The 15,598-nt window shown below is 50.3% G+C and overlaps 1 protein-coding gene across 1 annotated transcript in view; it reads left to right on the top strand.

Moving 5' to 3' along the window:
- The window catches only part of ITIH6 (inter-alpha-trypsin inhibitor heavy chain family member 6), a 46,511-nt gene that overhangs the window by 5,085 nt on the left and 25,828 nt on the right, over nucleotides 1-15,598 (top strand).

Genomic DNA, 15,598 nt, shown 5'->3' with positions numbered 1-15,598 from the left:
ACGTTTTCTTTACCCATTCATCCTTACTTGGACACTTACGTTAACATATGTTGGCTGAAGCTGCATGGTAAATGTTAAAGTTGGTGTTAGTCCTCCAGTTTACTTTTCGAAAATTAATTTGGCTATTCTCGTTCATTTGCCTTTGCCTTACCACAGAAAGTTTGTAATCAGTCTATATGTACCAAAAAATCCTGCTGGCATTTTACATTGGAATTGTATGACATTGATGGATCTTTTTGGGGACTGTTGACATCCCAATTATATTGCATTTATCAACCTATGAACACAATATGTGTCCCCATTTTGTTAGATCATTTTACATTTATATCTGTGTCATTCCTCATATTGTTGTGTCTTTTTATCATTCTTTAAGATTTTTATTTTTTCTATTGTAATGATTTATACTGTTCTGTCAATTTCTGCTGTACAGCAAACTGACCCAGAAGTGTGTGTGTGTGTGTGTGTGTGTGTGTGTGTATTCTTTTCCCAAATTATCCTCCATCATGTTCCATCACAAGTGACTAGATATAGGACCCTGTGCTATGAGGCAGGATTTATCATTTTCTGTGTCTCTCTGGGTGCAATTTTATGAATTCGTACTGCTCTTTTCAAAGAAACAACATTCGGTTTCATTGATTATATTTATTCTTCTTCTACTCTCTGTTCCAATCTCTATTCGTTTCCCTCCTGTGCTTTTGTACAGGACAGGGTGTGACCTCGCTCACACCATGAGGGCCCTTGCTTTTCCCCACATGAGCATATCATCTTTGGACATGGATATTCATGGGGAGCAGTTGGGGGGATTCCCCTTGAGTCTCCATAATCTTCCAGGAAAGCATGTTCAGCTTCCCCAGAGAGGCTGGGGAGGGGGCTCTTCTTTGGGGTAAACCAAGAGCTCCACCTCCTCAAGGGGGCGACTTGGGCCTCTGGCCTCAGAGAGACACACGGGAATTCTCTGCTAAAAAGGCCTCTGGAGGCTCAAGACAAAGTCCTCACCATGGCCCAGAAGGCTCTACAGGACCTGGCCCTCATTACCCCTTCACCAGATCTCCTACCCCTCCCTCCATCATGCTGAGCCAGCCAAATCAGCCTCCTCACCTTCTCACACATGACAGACTGAGTTACACCCCGGAACTTTTCCACTGACCCGTACCGAACTCGGGGAGGGGGGGGCATGCATCTCTTTCAGATGTTCCTCTCCTCTAGGTTTCCGCTCAAATGTCACAATCTTAGAAAGACCTTCCCTGACTGCTCTTTCTAGATAGGCCCCCTCCTCTCTATTTGACGATTCTGATTTAATTTTAATCACAGCAGTTACCAACACCTGACAAATCACATACCTTTGGGGGCTGAATAGAATAGACCCTCCATGAGAGCAAGGGTTGTTTTTCTTCTCTTTCCCAACACCCATAATTGTGCTTGACATATACTTTAGAGAGAAGGAATGAATGAGGTAAGGAATGAATAAACAGATGCAAAGTTCTTGAGGGAGGCATAGCTAGACAAGCCAAGAATTCTGCCAGGGAACATGTTCAGAGGTAACAGGATGGTGACAAATCCTGTGGACTTTATCTCACGTCCTCAGGGACAGAGAGACCACTGGGAGATGGCCTTTTTTTTTTTTTTTTTTGTCTTTCTGTCTTTGCTAGGTCCGCTCCCGAGGCATATGGAGGTTCCCAGGCCAAGGGTCCAATCGGAGCTGTAGCCACCGGCCTACGCCAGAGCCACAGCAACGCAGGATCCGAGCCACGTCTGCAACCTACATCACAGCTCAGGGCAACGCCGAATCCTTAACCCACTGAGCAAGGCCAGGGATCAAACCCACAACCTCATGGTTCCTAGTCGGACTCGTTAACCACTGCGCCACGACGGGAACTCCAAGAGGGCCTTTTTCCTAACAGAACCAAAGGTCCTGCTCTCTTTTTCCCCTAGTACTCACAGTCAAGGACAGAGGCCTGCCCCTCACCAGGACATCAGAGACCCGTCGGGACCTTTCTCCCCCTGCCCCTTGAGGAACCCTGGCTGGCTTGCCGCACTACACCTATTCTATATTACCCAGGGAGGCGCAAGCAAGCCCAATGCCCAGCACAGAGAAAACGCTTGGTGCCACTACAAAGAAGTACATTTCTGTTTAGCAAGACTTTTTGCCGGGTCCAAGACTCCAGCGAATTGTGAGGTTTTAATCCTAACTTTGCCCTCCCTCCCTTTGGGGACCACCCTGGAATAGTCCACTAACATCTGCATCGGCTGTTCCCCGATGACACCACCAAGGGGCGCGCGAGATGGAACATCTGTCATGGGACGTACCACTGACAGGGCCGGAGGTAAGACCATTCACTCGGAAGGTACCATTAGAGGGTAGGAGGCGGTCGTTCTGGAATAATCCATCGTGTTCCAATACTGAGGGTTCACGTACACTGCGGAGGGCGTTAACCACAGTTCCCGGAGGAGGCTCTCATGGAGCCGCTGGGTCCATCCCCATTGTATCCTCTCCGTCTTCCCGGAGCATTCGAGCACGAGTACACACTGAATACCAGGATGCAGCCTTCTTTCTACCTACTCCAAGTTCACCCCTTCGTTTCTATATGGTCACCTCTAGCTGGGGCTGACGGCAACGGGGCAAGGGATTGGCTCCCGGAGGCGGTGGGAGGGGTCGGAAAGGATTATGAGTGATGATTGGTCAGGGCGAGATTGCTCTTCCGTTGTCCCAACCAGCGACGGAAGTCCTCTACTCCCACCCTCCGTAGTCGTCTGCCCAGTTCCGATTGGCCGTCTGTTTGGGGGGCCCCGAGGTCGCAGAGTTGAAGCGCAGCGTGAGAGGTGAACGTATGCGTCTTTGCGCTTGCGCATGCGTGCGTGCGTGCATTTCCGTGCGCTTGCGCGTGCGGGTATTTTTCACACTACATTTTCTCCGAGCGGGTCTGTGCTACTGACTGTCCGGAAGGGGTATCGTAGCTGCCCCGGTCAGTAGCGCGGTTAGGCTCAGTCGCTGGCTGTGCGGAGTGACGGTGCTGTCTTCACGTGAGCTCTTTCAGTCTTGTCGAGCCCACATTCTGGAGCTTGTGGTTCCCCATGGTCAATCGCACAGATTCACGTAAAGTCCAGAGAGAGGTCTCTGAGTTTGTTTGGTGTCTCTCCCTGGGAAGTAACGTGTGTCATGCAGTTCGAAGCTATGTATCGCTACGCCTGACATCATAGATGCTAGTTGGGTCCATGTGATGTCTTTGAGCGCTTTGGGGAGTTTTTGGTGAACGGAATAGTTTATCTAACTGGATTTTGGGAGCCATGGTTCAAAGAGCCTTAGGCTTTGTCTGCCTTGTATATTTGGGTATGCACTTTCTGAGCTTTGGAGTCACTGGGTTTTAGACTGCTCTGTAGGCGTGTGCACCCCGGACTGTGAGGTGTCTGAGCTATTTGCGATTCTGACTACCAACTTATGAAGTCTCTGAGCTGCTTTGGGAAGGCTTTGTCCAAAGGCGTAGAGGATCTCAGCTGTTTGGGGTTTGGGTGTCAGGAGTAACGTCTCTTACCGTTTTGGCCTTAAAGTCTCTGTCCAGGAACGGAGGGGTTTGGAACCTGGTAGATAGGATTCCAAAGCCGCGAACCCCACGTGCTGGTTGTGTGTCTTGAGCAAGTCACTTCTCTTCTGGAGTTGCACTATGTATCATAATGAATTAAATGGGGCCAATGGCCATCATGGGCAGTACCTGTGTAACAGTGTACTGTAACAGTGTAAAGGGCTGATTCCCAGCCATGGCTCAGCAAGTGTTTTCTGAGTACTGTTCTAGGAGTTTCGGACAGGACAGAACTGACAGAGCCTCTCCTTTCATAGAGGTGCTCGGTAAACACATTAGAGCACATCAAAGGTGGCAGGTGCAATGTAGACAGAAAAGGCTGGATCAGGGGAAGGGGCATGGGGTGAGGATGTTTCTGTTTTCCTCGGGTAACAAAGGCAAAGGCAGGTCTATCTGAAAGGTGACGATCGCGCAGACAGCTGGAGAAAGCGAGGGAGAAGGCCATGGGATTACCTGAAGGAAGAGCATTCCAGGCGGAAGAAGGAGCAGATGCAGCAGTCCTGGCGGGGACATCTACTTGAGGTGCTTCTGGGTCTCAAGAAGGAGTCCTGTGATGCCCTGGCTTTGGCTCCGAGCACTCATTGAACTGGTGTCTGGTGCTGCTCTGGCTCTTTGTCCCACAGCTTGTGGTCCTCCCCGTTTCACAGATGAAGGACCCGGGGCTCCAAGATGTGTCTTGCACCTTCTCCCTGCTTATGCTTGACATTACCGAAGAGGGGTGAAACCTTCTAGTCCGTCATGAGAGACAGAGGGCTTGAGTGGTAGAGCCACAGGGAGGACACCATCCACACTGAATGTCAGCCAAACAGCCAACATCACTTATAATACGGGAGTCCTGCCCCTCATAACGTTTCTACTCTTGATGGGGGGCAGGGCTTTAGGAATGAGAAAGGGACTGGGGCAAAGGAGAGGGGCAGGAAGGAGAAGCTGGAAGACAGTGAGAAAAAACCCACTGGCTTCATCATATTGCTTGGATTTGGCCCAGTTCACCTTGTTTAACTGATCATATGAGGATATACTCACCTTTTCCCCGTCTCTGCCATTTCTTTCCTTCCCTCTCTCTTGGGCCTGAGCAGTTCAGTCCTAAAGCCACTTGGTGCTTGAGGACAAGACAAGTGTAGGCGTGTAGGGACATTCAACTTGCAGAGTCAGAGCGCAAGGCAGTAAGGAGAATACCCCTGGGTTTGGGCGAGGGTGCAGGCTAACTGGCTCAGGGATTCAAGCTTGAGTTGGGGTGAGGAGGTCAAGGGCAAGGGATGGGTCAGTGCAGCATGTGAGGAGGACCTCAGTGGAGGAGGGATGGCTTGTTTACGTTGGGAATTCATCACCTCAGCAAATGTTTGAGGATAGTGGGCGCCACGTCTGCCCCTTCTGGAAAAGGGAATTTCTGATATGGAAAAGAAGTAAAGCAGAACACATTCTGAGGTGTTCTGCTGGAATTGGAAGTTCTCCATGAGAAGGCCTGGTTTTCAGTAGATAAGTGTGCACATGTAGACAGATACTTACATGTAGATGTGGAAGCAGCAAGATCCCAATGGCAATAAGTACACCCCGTCCCAGATCCTAGCTTCCAAATTCCATTCTCCACTAAATGCTGGGTTCCCAGGCCGAGGAGGGAGAGTATAAATGAGGCTGGCTTCACTTGTCATGTCAGCAGTAAGGAAAAGTTCAAGGAATGAGGAGGATGTGTCAAGGGGACAGAGAATACAGCTTGAAGGCAAAGGCAACCCACTTGAAAAACCAGAGACTCTTTCATTCTTCCAGGTTTATTGAGGTATTACCGACTCAAACCATGAAAGTTTCAGGTGCTCAATATCATGATTTGATACACATATATGGCAAAATGATTACCACAATACGGTTAGTTAGCACTGTATCCACTCACATCATTATGTTTTTAAGAATTTTTTGGTGATAACATTTCAGTTCTTCTCTCTTTTCCTTTTATTTCTCTCTCTCTCTCTCTCTCTCTCTGTGTGTGTGTGTGTGTGTGTGTGTGTGTGTGTGTGTGTGTTGTTTTGTTTTTGGCTGCTCTGAAGGATGAGGAAGTTCCTGGTCCAGGGCTCGACCCCACTCCACAGCAGCCACCCGAGCCATGGCAGTGAAAACACTGGGTCCTTAACCCACTGCGCCACTTAATTTTCAGTACATAATACAATATTAAGTATCGTCACCATGCTCTACGTTAGATCCCCATAACTTATTCATCTTATAGCTAGAAGTTTGTACCCTTTGACCACCATTTCCCCCAGCCCCTGGCAAGCACCATTCTAAACTCTATTTCTGTGACTTAGACTTTGTTCAGATTCCAGATGTAAGAGAGAACATGCATTTGCCTTTCTCTCTCTGACCTCTTTCACTTAGCCTTCAACGTCCATCCATGTTGTTGCAAAAGGCAGGACTCTACTTTTTATGGCTGAATAATACCCCATTGTGTATGTCACCACGTTTTCTTTACCCATTCATCCTTACTTGGACACTTACGTCCTCAGGGACAGAGAGACCACTGGGAGATGGCCTTTTTTTTTTTTTTTTTTTGTCTTTCTGTCTTTCTAGGTCCGCTCCCGAGGCATATGGAGGTTCCCAGGCCAAGGGTCCAATCGGAGCTGTAGCCACCGGCCTACGCCAGAGCCACAGCAACGCAGGATCCGAGCCACGTCTGCAACCTACATCACAGCTCAGGGCAACGCCGAATCCTTAACCCACTGAGCAAGGCCAGGGATCAAACCCACAACCTCATGGTTCCTAGTCGGACTCGTTAACCACTGCGCCACGACGGGAACTCAAGAGGGCCTTTTTCCTAACAGAACCAAAGGTCCTGCTCTCTTTTCCCCTAGTACTCACAGTCAAGGACAGAGGCCTGCCCCTCACCAGGACATCAGAGAGACCGTCGGGACCTTTCTCCCCCCTGCCCCTTGAGGAACCTGGCTGGCTTGCCGACTACACCTATTCTATATTACCCAGGGAGGCGCAAGCAAGCCCAATGCCAGCACAGAGAAAACGCTTGGTGCCACTACAAAGAAGTACATTTCTGTTTAGCAAGACTTTTTGCCGGTCCAAGACTCCAGCGAATTGTGAGGTTTTAATCCTAACTTTGCCCTCCCTCCCTTTGGGGACCACCCTGGAATAGTCCACTAACATCTGCATCGGCTGTTCCCCGATGACACCACCAAGGGGCGCGCAGAGATGGAACATCTGTCAGGACGTACCACTGACAGGGCCGGAGGTAAGACCATTCACTCGGAAGGTACCATTAGAGGGTAGGAGGCGGTCGTTCTGGAATAATCCATCGTGTTCCAATACTGAGGGTTCACGTACACTGCGGAGGGCGTTAACCACAGTTCCGGAGGAGCTCTCATGGAGCCGCTGGGTCCATCCCCATTGTATCCTCTCCGTCTTCCCGGAGCATTCGAGCACGAGTACACACTGAATACCAGGATGCAGCCTTCTTTCTACCTACTCCAAGTTCACCCCTTCGTTTCTATATGGTCACCTCTAGCTGGGGCTGACGGCAACGGGGCAAGGGATTGGCTCCCGGAGGCGGTGGGAGGGGTCGGAAAGGATTATGAGTGATGATTGGTCAGGGCGAGATTGCTCTTCCGTTGTCCCAACCAGCGACGGAAGTCCTCTACTCCCACCCTCCGTAGTCGTCTGCCCAGTTCCGATTGGCCGTCTGTTTGGGGGGCCCCGAGGTCGCAGAGTTGAAGCGCAGCGTGAGAGGTAACGTATGCGTCTTTGCGCTTGCGCATGCGTGCGTGCGTGCATTTCCGTGCGCTTGCGCGTGCGGGTATTTTTCACACTACATTTCTCCGAGCGGGTCTGTGCTACTGACTGTCCGGAAGGGGTATCGTAGCTGCCCCGGTCAGTAGCGCGGTTAGGCTCAGTCGCTGGCTGTGCGGAGTGACGGTGCTGTCTTCACGTGAGCTCTTTCAGTCTTGTCGAGCCCACATTCTGGGGCTTGTGGTTCCCCATGGTCAATCGCACAGATTCACGTAAAGTCCAGAGAGAGGTCTCTGAGTTTGTTTGGTGTCTCTCCCTGGGAAGTAACGTGTGTCATGCAGTTCGAAGCTATGTATCGCTACGCCTGACATCATAGATGCTAGTTGGGTCCATGTGATGTCTTTGAGCGCTTTGGGAGTTTTTGGTGAACGGAATAGTTTATCTAACTGGATTTTGGGAGCCATGGTTCAAAGAGCCTTAGGCTTTGTCTGCCTTGTATATTTGGGTATGCACTTTCTGAGCTTTTGAGTCACTGGGTTTTAGACTGCTCTGTAGGCGTGTGCACCCGACTGTGAGGTGTCTGAGCTATTTGCGATTCTGACTACCAACTTATGAATCTCTGAGCTGCTTTGGGAAGGCTTTGTCAAAGGCGTAGAGGATCTCAGCTGTTTGGGGTTTGGGTGTCAGGAGTAACGTCTCTTACCGTTTTGGCCTTAAAGTCTCTGTTCCAGGAACGGAGGGGTTTGGAACCTGGTAGATAGGATTCCAATTAAAGTTGGTGTTAGTCTCCAGTTTACTTTTCGAAAATTAATTTGGCTATTCTCGTTCATTTGCCTTTGCCTTACCACAGAAAGTTTGTAATCAGTCTATATGTACCAAAAATCCTGCTGGCATTTTACATTGGAATTGTATGACATTGATGGATCTTTTTGGGGACTGTTGACATCCCAATTATATTGCATTTATCAACCTATGAACACAATATGTGTCCCCATTTTGTAATATTTATACTGTTCTTTCATTCTTGACATGGTATACAACTGGAGCCAGAATGTTTGTGTGTGTGGGTTGGGGGTGTGTTTTTTCCCAAATTACCTCCATCATGTCCATACAAGTGACTAGATATGGACCTGTGTCTATGAGGCAGATTTTCATTTTGTTCTCTCTGGTGCAATTTTATGATTCGTACTGCTTTTCAAAAAAAATTTTTTTTCATGATTATTTATTCTTCTTCACTTCTGTCCATCTCATTGTTCCTCCTGCTTTTGTACGACAGTTGACCTCGCTCACACATGAGGCCTTGCTTTTCCCACATAGCATATCACTTTGACATGATTTCATGGGAGCAGTTGGGGGATTCCCCTTGAGTCCATAATCTCCAGGAAAGCATGTTCAGCTTCCCCAAGAGGCTGGGGAGGGGGTCTTCTTGGGGTAAACCAAGAGCTCCACCTCCTCAAGGGGGCGACTTGGGCTCTGGCTCAGAGAGACACACGGAATTCTCTGCTAAAAGGCCTCTGGAGGCTCAAGACAAAGTCCTCCACATGGCCCAAAGGCTCTACAGGACTGGCCTCATTACCCCTTCACCAGATCTCCTACCTCCCTCCATCATGCTGAGCCAGCAATCAGCCTCCTCACCTTCTCACACATGACAGACTGAGTTACACCCGGAACTTTTCCACTGACCGTACCGAACTCGGGGAGGGGGGGGGCATGCATCTCTTTCAGATGTTCCTCTCCTCTAGGTTTCCGCTCAAATGTCACATCTTAGAAAGACCTTCCCTGACTGCTCTTTCTAGATAGGCCCCTCCTCTCCTATTTGACCATTCTGATTTAATTTAATCACAGCAGTTACCAACACTGACAATCACATACCTTTGGGGCTGTATGATTTCAAAAGAATGTAAGCTCCATGAGAGGTTTTTTTTTTTTTTCTCTCCTGAACCGATAATTCAGTTTGATGCATCCTGGAGGGAAGGAATGAATAGAGAGATTCAAAGTTGTTCAGAGAAGTAGAGCTAGACAGCTAGAATTCTGTCCAGGGAACATGTTCAGAGGTAACAGGATAGTGACAAATCCTGTGGACTTTATCTCACATACTAGGGGCATAGCAACCCTGCGAGATGGACTTTACCTAACAAGCAAAGGTCCGTTGTCCTTTTCCCCAGTACTCCCAGTCAAGGACAGAGCCTGCCCCCTCATCAGGACTTCGGAGCCCAGTCGGACCTTCTCCCCCCGCCCCTGAGGACTTTGGCTGCTTCCACAGTAAGGCCTGTTCTGTATGACCCAGTGAGGCATAAACAACCGATGCCCAGCACAGAGAAACGCTTGTAGCTCCTGTAAGTGGTGCACTTCAGGAGGAAGTATCTGTTAGGAAGACTCTTGCCGAGTCCATCACGAATTGGAGGTTTTCATCTAGTGTACCTCCCCCCTGTGATCAGCCTGGAATGTCCAAGGGCTGAATGGCTTTCTGCGATCCACCACCAGGGGCGCGAGATGAAACAGTCTGTCCTGATGTACCATGAGGGCGGAGGAAGGCAATCCCTCAGGAGGTACCGTTAGGAGGCGGCTCATTATGGATAATGCTTATGTTCAAACGAGGGTCCCCTTAAACCACCTAGGGCATCAGCCACTTCCGGAAGGCACCATGGTGCCACTGGTCACTTTCTTTGCTCACTTGTTCTCCTAGCATTTGAGCGGAGCGGACACTGAGTCCATGCTGCAGCTTCTTGTATCGCTCTAACCTCACCCCCTCGTTCTAAATGGTCCAATCCTACTGGGGTCAGCGTCGGAGCAGGAGATTGGCTCCGGGATGCGGGGTCAAGATTCGTTTGGTTATTGATGGCCACGACGAGAGGCCAAAAATAGGTCTCGGGGTCCCAAAGCGGGGCCTGAAGTCCCACGTGCCACATTCCCATTGGCCGCTCTCTGGTACTGGTCGCAGAGTAGAATTTGAGAGCTCTGTGTGCTTGTGCGTGCATGCGTGTGTGGCCGCGGTGACTTTTCAGGTTGTCCTTTTTTCTCCGAGTTTGTATTCCACACCTAGCTGTTCGCGAGGCATAGCTAGACGGGCCCAGATTCAACAGGGTACATGACAAAGCCCATGGACTTTATCTCACGTACTCACTGTCCTTGCGACCCCTGGGAGTATGGCGCATTTTCCTAACAGTACAGACGGTCCTGCTGTCCTTTTCACTTGTAATCACATTCAAGAACAACGGCCTGCCCTGCACCAGAGATCTCGGAGCCCAGTCCCCTGTTGAGGAACTGGCTGGCTTCCCCACCAGACCTAGTCAGTATTACCCGGGGAGGCACAGCAAGCCAATGCCCGGCAAGAAAACCCTTGTAAAGCTCCTCTTTAATGGGCCACTAAAAGCAGGAAGTTTCGTTTAGGAAGCTTCCCCAAGTCCAAGAACCACTGAGTTGTGGGGTTTTCGTCCTATCTCGGCCCTCCCTGCCTTTGGGGACTAACGCGCAATGGTACACGAACGTCTGCATCTGCTCTTCCCCTATCCCACCACCAAGGGGCGCGAGATGAAACATCCGTCGTGGAAGTACCACTGAGGGCGGAGGTGAGACCATCCCACCAGGGAGGTACCACTGGGGTAGGAGGGATAATCCATTCTGAATAATGGAATAATCCGTTCTGGAATAATCCATTATGTGACAACACGAGGGTACCCTTTCGCCGCGTAGGGCATCAACCGCATTTCCGGAGAGGCAACATGGCGCCGCTGGGTACAACCCATTCCTTCCGCGTCTCTTCCTGTGGCATTCGAGCACGAGTGGACAGCGAGTCTCAGGATTCAACCATCTTGTATCGACTCCAAATCCACCCCTTCGTTTCCATATGTCACAGCCAACTGGGGATCGCAACGGGGCTAGAGATTGGCTCCGGAATGGAGACCAGGGTCAGAAAGTATTCTGGGCGGTGATTGGCCACGGAGAGATTGCTCTTCCGGGGTCCAAACCGCTCCGTAAGTCCGCTACTCCACCCTTCCTAGTGGTCGGCTCGGTTCCGATTGGCAGCCTGTCTGGGACTGGCACGGTGATCACAGAGTTGGAGGGCGGGTGAGAGGTGTACGTCTGCGTTTGCGTTCCGGCCCTTTTGCGGCTTGCGTGCGGGTACGGGGGGCGGGACTGTCACGGTGCTTTTTTCTCCGAGTTGTTCAACGCTGCTGACTGCCCAGAAGTGGCTTCGTAGCTGCTCCGGTCAGTGGCGAGGTTAGGTTCAGTCGCTGGTTGTGCGGCGTGACCGTGCTGTCTTCACGTTGAGCTCTTTCCGTCTTGTTTAGCCTTCAGTCTGGAGCTTGTGGTTCCACACCGTCAGTCGCACCGATTCGTGTAAAGTGCAGAGAGAGGTCTCTGGATTGTTGATAGAGAGGTAACGTGGGTCATGCAGTTTGAGATGCGTATCGTTACGTCTGACATTACAGATGCTGTTTGGGTACAGCTGCTATCTCTGAGGGTTTGCGGGAGTTTTTGATGAGAGAGGTATTTTATGAGTGGGTTTGCGAGCCATAGTACAAAGAGCCTTAGCCTTGATGTGCTTATATACCTGGCGTGTGTCTTTTCTAAGCTTTTGGGTCGCTGGGTGTTAACGGTGTATAATGTGGAACCATATGTGTAAAGGACTGCTTCCCAGCCATCCTTCAACAAGTGTTTTCTGAGCACTATACGTACCTGAGTGCATCTGGGAGTTTCTGACAGGACAAAACTGACAAAGTTTCTCCTTTCCTAAGGTGCTCCGTAAACACATAGAGCAAGCACATCAAAGGTGGCAGGTGCAATGTAAACGGAAAGGCTGGATCAGGGAAGGGCATGAGGTGAGGATGTTTCTGTTTACTCGGGTAACAAGCAAAATGATTACACATAAGGTTAGTTAGCACTGTATCCGCTCACATCATTATGTTTTTAAAAAGTTTTTGGTGATACATTTCAGTTCTTCCTATTCTTTTATCCTTTCTTTTATTTCTTGCCTGTTTCTTTGTGTTTTAGTTCATTTATTTGTTGTTTTGTTTGTTTTGGGCTGCTCTGAGCAAGCGGACGTTCCTGGGCCAGGGCTCGACCCCACTCCACAGCAGCCACCCGAGCCATGGCAGTGAAAACACTGGATCTTACTCACTGTGCCACTTATTTCAGTAATAATACATATAGTTCGTCACATGCTCTACGTTAGATCCCCATAATTATTCATTATAGCTAGAAGTTTGTACCCTTTGACCACCATTTCCCCAGCCCCTCGCAAGCACCCTTCCAAACTCTACTTCTGGTAGAGCTTCCCATGCCTGCCTGCTTACATCTCTCATAAGCGTCCTATCTAATAAATCTATTTCTTGCCTATCAAAGATAAATAAATAAATTATTCTGTAACCTAGACGTTTCAGATTTCAATTAAGAGAGAAAGCATTATTTGTCTTTCTTCGACTTATTTCACTCACATAATATGATATATAAACGAGCAGCTGGAGCCGATAATCCTAGAAACTTAGCTTGTTGACCTTACTGCATCGGGAATTGGATCAGGTGGTTTCCCACGTTCCCCCGAGAAGGGTAGGTTCTCTTCCGAAACTGTCCAACAATATGTTCGATGCAAACGCCTCTTGCCTCCCGGGACCCTGGAATCCTGGAGGGGAAGAGTGGCGAGGGACCAGTCCCAGTTAAAGCTTGGGCCCTGGTTTCTCATGAGCTTCTCTGGCAGACAGTGTTTGAAGGAGCTGTCATGGCTCGTTGCTGGAGGGACAGATGTGTGACTCTAGGGAGAAAGGACTCTCGAAAGCGTACGCTGGTTTCCTCTGGATGATGCCCAGTGCACACTCCCCTGGCTGTTTGTCTTTCTATCCTTTTGCAGTACTGATTCTAGCCATGGGGATGACTGTATGCTGGGTCCTGTGAGCCCTCCTAGGGATTCACCAAAAGCAAGAGTGGTTTTGGACCGTCTGAAACAGTGGGGGGCAGCCATGAGATTCACCAGTGAGCTCCTGCCTCATTGATATCAGTGAAAGCCTCGTTGAAGGGTGGACGAAGCGGTAGGATGATGATCCTTTCATGCTCGTGACTATGGATGTACCCATGCTATAGAGCAGCACTGAGCCACTGACGGTGTGAGAGGTAACCGTTCCTTACTAAGTTAAAAGGAAAAGATCCAGAAGTTCCCTGGTTGCTCAGCGGGTTAGGCTCTGGTGTGTCACTGCTGTGCCTCTGGATACAGCTGCGGCAAGGGTTTATCCTGCCTGGAGATTCCATGTGCATGCGTGTGGCCAAAAAGAGACCAAGAAATCCGCATCAGAGGGTTAGCTCACTGCATCCTGGCTGCTTTGCTGAGCTGCCTGATGTGAGGGGTACCTGTCATGAGCACCGGACTTTGGTGTTTGTTATTCTCTAGGCCCAGGCGGGGGGGGGGGGGGGTGTGTGTCCAGGCCTTGGAAAGGTGACCTTCGTGTCAGCCAAAAATGTTAAAAGTTTGACTTGCTCTCTCCTACAACTGGGAGGAACACAATCTGTTTCTGGGACGGAGAAAGTTCAGTAAACCGAGCAGGCAAGAAGGGAAAAAAGCTCTCCAGCCTTTTTTCAAACGTGGCTGCTTCTGTGGGCAGCTTCTCCCAGCATTCCACCAGATCCGATTCCTTGGCAGGTTCATCAACAGCCCATCCACTGGCTACATGCTGCAACACCACGCTGAGCACTGGCCGCTTGATGCTTAGGAACATTCAGTACAGTTGCTCAAGCATCGTGACCAGGTCAACTGTGAGGGCAGAACTGCGGGCAGTGGAGGTACAGAGTGACACACACGTGTGTAGTAGGCATTGTGGCCGCGTGTATTAGGAGTTTCCGGAAAGAGGCGGGTATGACAGATGCAGTCCTCCTCCCTCACAGGGAAAGACTGACTCACAGATGTCTCGTTACCCATTCTCCTGGGTCATTTTTACGCAGAATAACTGGTCAAGAAGAGCCGCCTTTTATACATAGACCTGGAGTCAGGGTCCTTTGTTCATTGAGGAAACAGTCTCAGCACCGCCAGACACTACATCTCAGCCTCCTGGGCCTAGTTTGGGGATGTAGGGATGATGTGGGCTGGAACCTGCAAGCAGATGACAGCCACCTGTTGTGTGAGTATGGCGGGATTTAAGTCCTAGAAACCTAGGAACAAGAGGAGGCACTGACCCCTGCCAAAGTATCAGGGGGAGGGGTTGTGGGTGTTTGGTCAAGACACACTTCTCAAGGTGGGGAGGTTCCTGAGGGAGGCACCGTGATCTTCCAGTTTACAGACACACAGGCTGAGGCACCGACAGCAAAACCAGTGCAGCCATTTTCCATTCTCAGTCTTGGGCTCCAGACCACCATGGCGGCGGGTCACCTCCCGAGAGGCCATCAGCCACTGAAAGCACCTCCTCTGCCTCTGCTCGCCTCTCAATTCCTAGTATCTGCTAAACAGAGGGAGACGGGTCGAGTCCTAACTGGGCCGTAACCGGGCCTGGGGGGTGATGGCAAAGCCTCTCTGGCATGGTGCAGTGCCTCCCTGCAGGGAAAGTCAACGTCCTGCCTGCCTGTTGGCTCTGAGGCAGGCCCTTCCCACCAGTGGACTCCGGGTCTCTGGGCTTCAGAGCAGCTCCCCTGAAGGCGACACAGAGAGGGTCTGAGAGCCGTTCACGGTGCCTTTGCCCTGCTGGGTGCCTGGACGTCACCGGTGGACACGGTACTGGGACAACAGTGACTGTCCCATCATGGAACAGTATCTGCATCTCAGCAACAAAAACCCAAACCAAGTTTGTTGTGAAGTGACGGCAAAGAAGACTGGCTCAGGAGTCTGACAGACCCGGGGCGTGACTCCCAGATCCACCCTCCACTGCATCAGCGACTTAACCTCTTTGAGCTTATTTCCTTGTCTGTGGAAGGCGGTGGGTTGATACTTACCTCTCTGGCCCTTGGGGAAATAAAACCGTGTCTGCCCTGCTCACATGAGCTCAAGAGCCAGGCTTGAGGAAGAGCCGTTTACACTGCACCCCTGTTAGGGACACATCAGTGTGGAGGGATCCAGGCCAGGCCCCAGGAGTCTACTCCACCCTCTGACTGGGGTGGCTGTGGGGTAGGGGGGGTGGTGCCATTTCCATCTTTTTCTTTGACCTTACGTATCAGAGACACACGCTTCATTTCATACTTAGGTGTGTTTCTGCTTAGAGGAGTTGTAGTGAATGAAGGGGATCCTCACAGCTGAGTGTGTAGCTGGTAGAACCTACACACTCTCTCTCCCGGACCTTCTAGGAACTGGATCGTCTGGGTGCCTCCAGGGGTTGACAGCACCCTGT

This window comes from Sus scrofa, chromosome X (genome assembly GCF_000003025.6).
Source record: "Sus scrofa isolate TJ Tabasco breed Duroc chromosome X, Sscrofa11.1, whole genome shotgun sequence".
NCBI lineage: Eukaryota > Metazoa > Chordata > Mammalia > Artiodactyla > Suidae > Sus > Sus scrofa.
The sequence above is the reverse complement of the archived record's forward strand: the minus strand, read 5'-3'. Positions and strand labels throughout refer to the sequence as shown.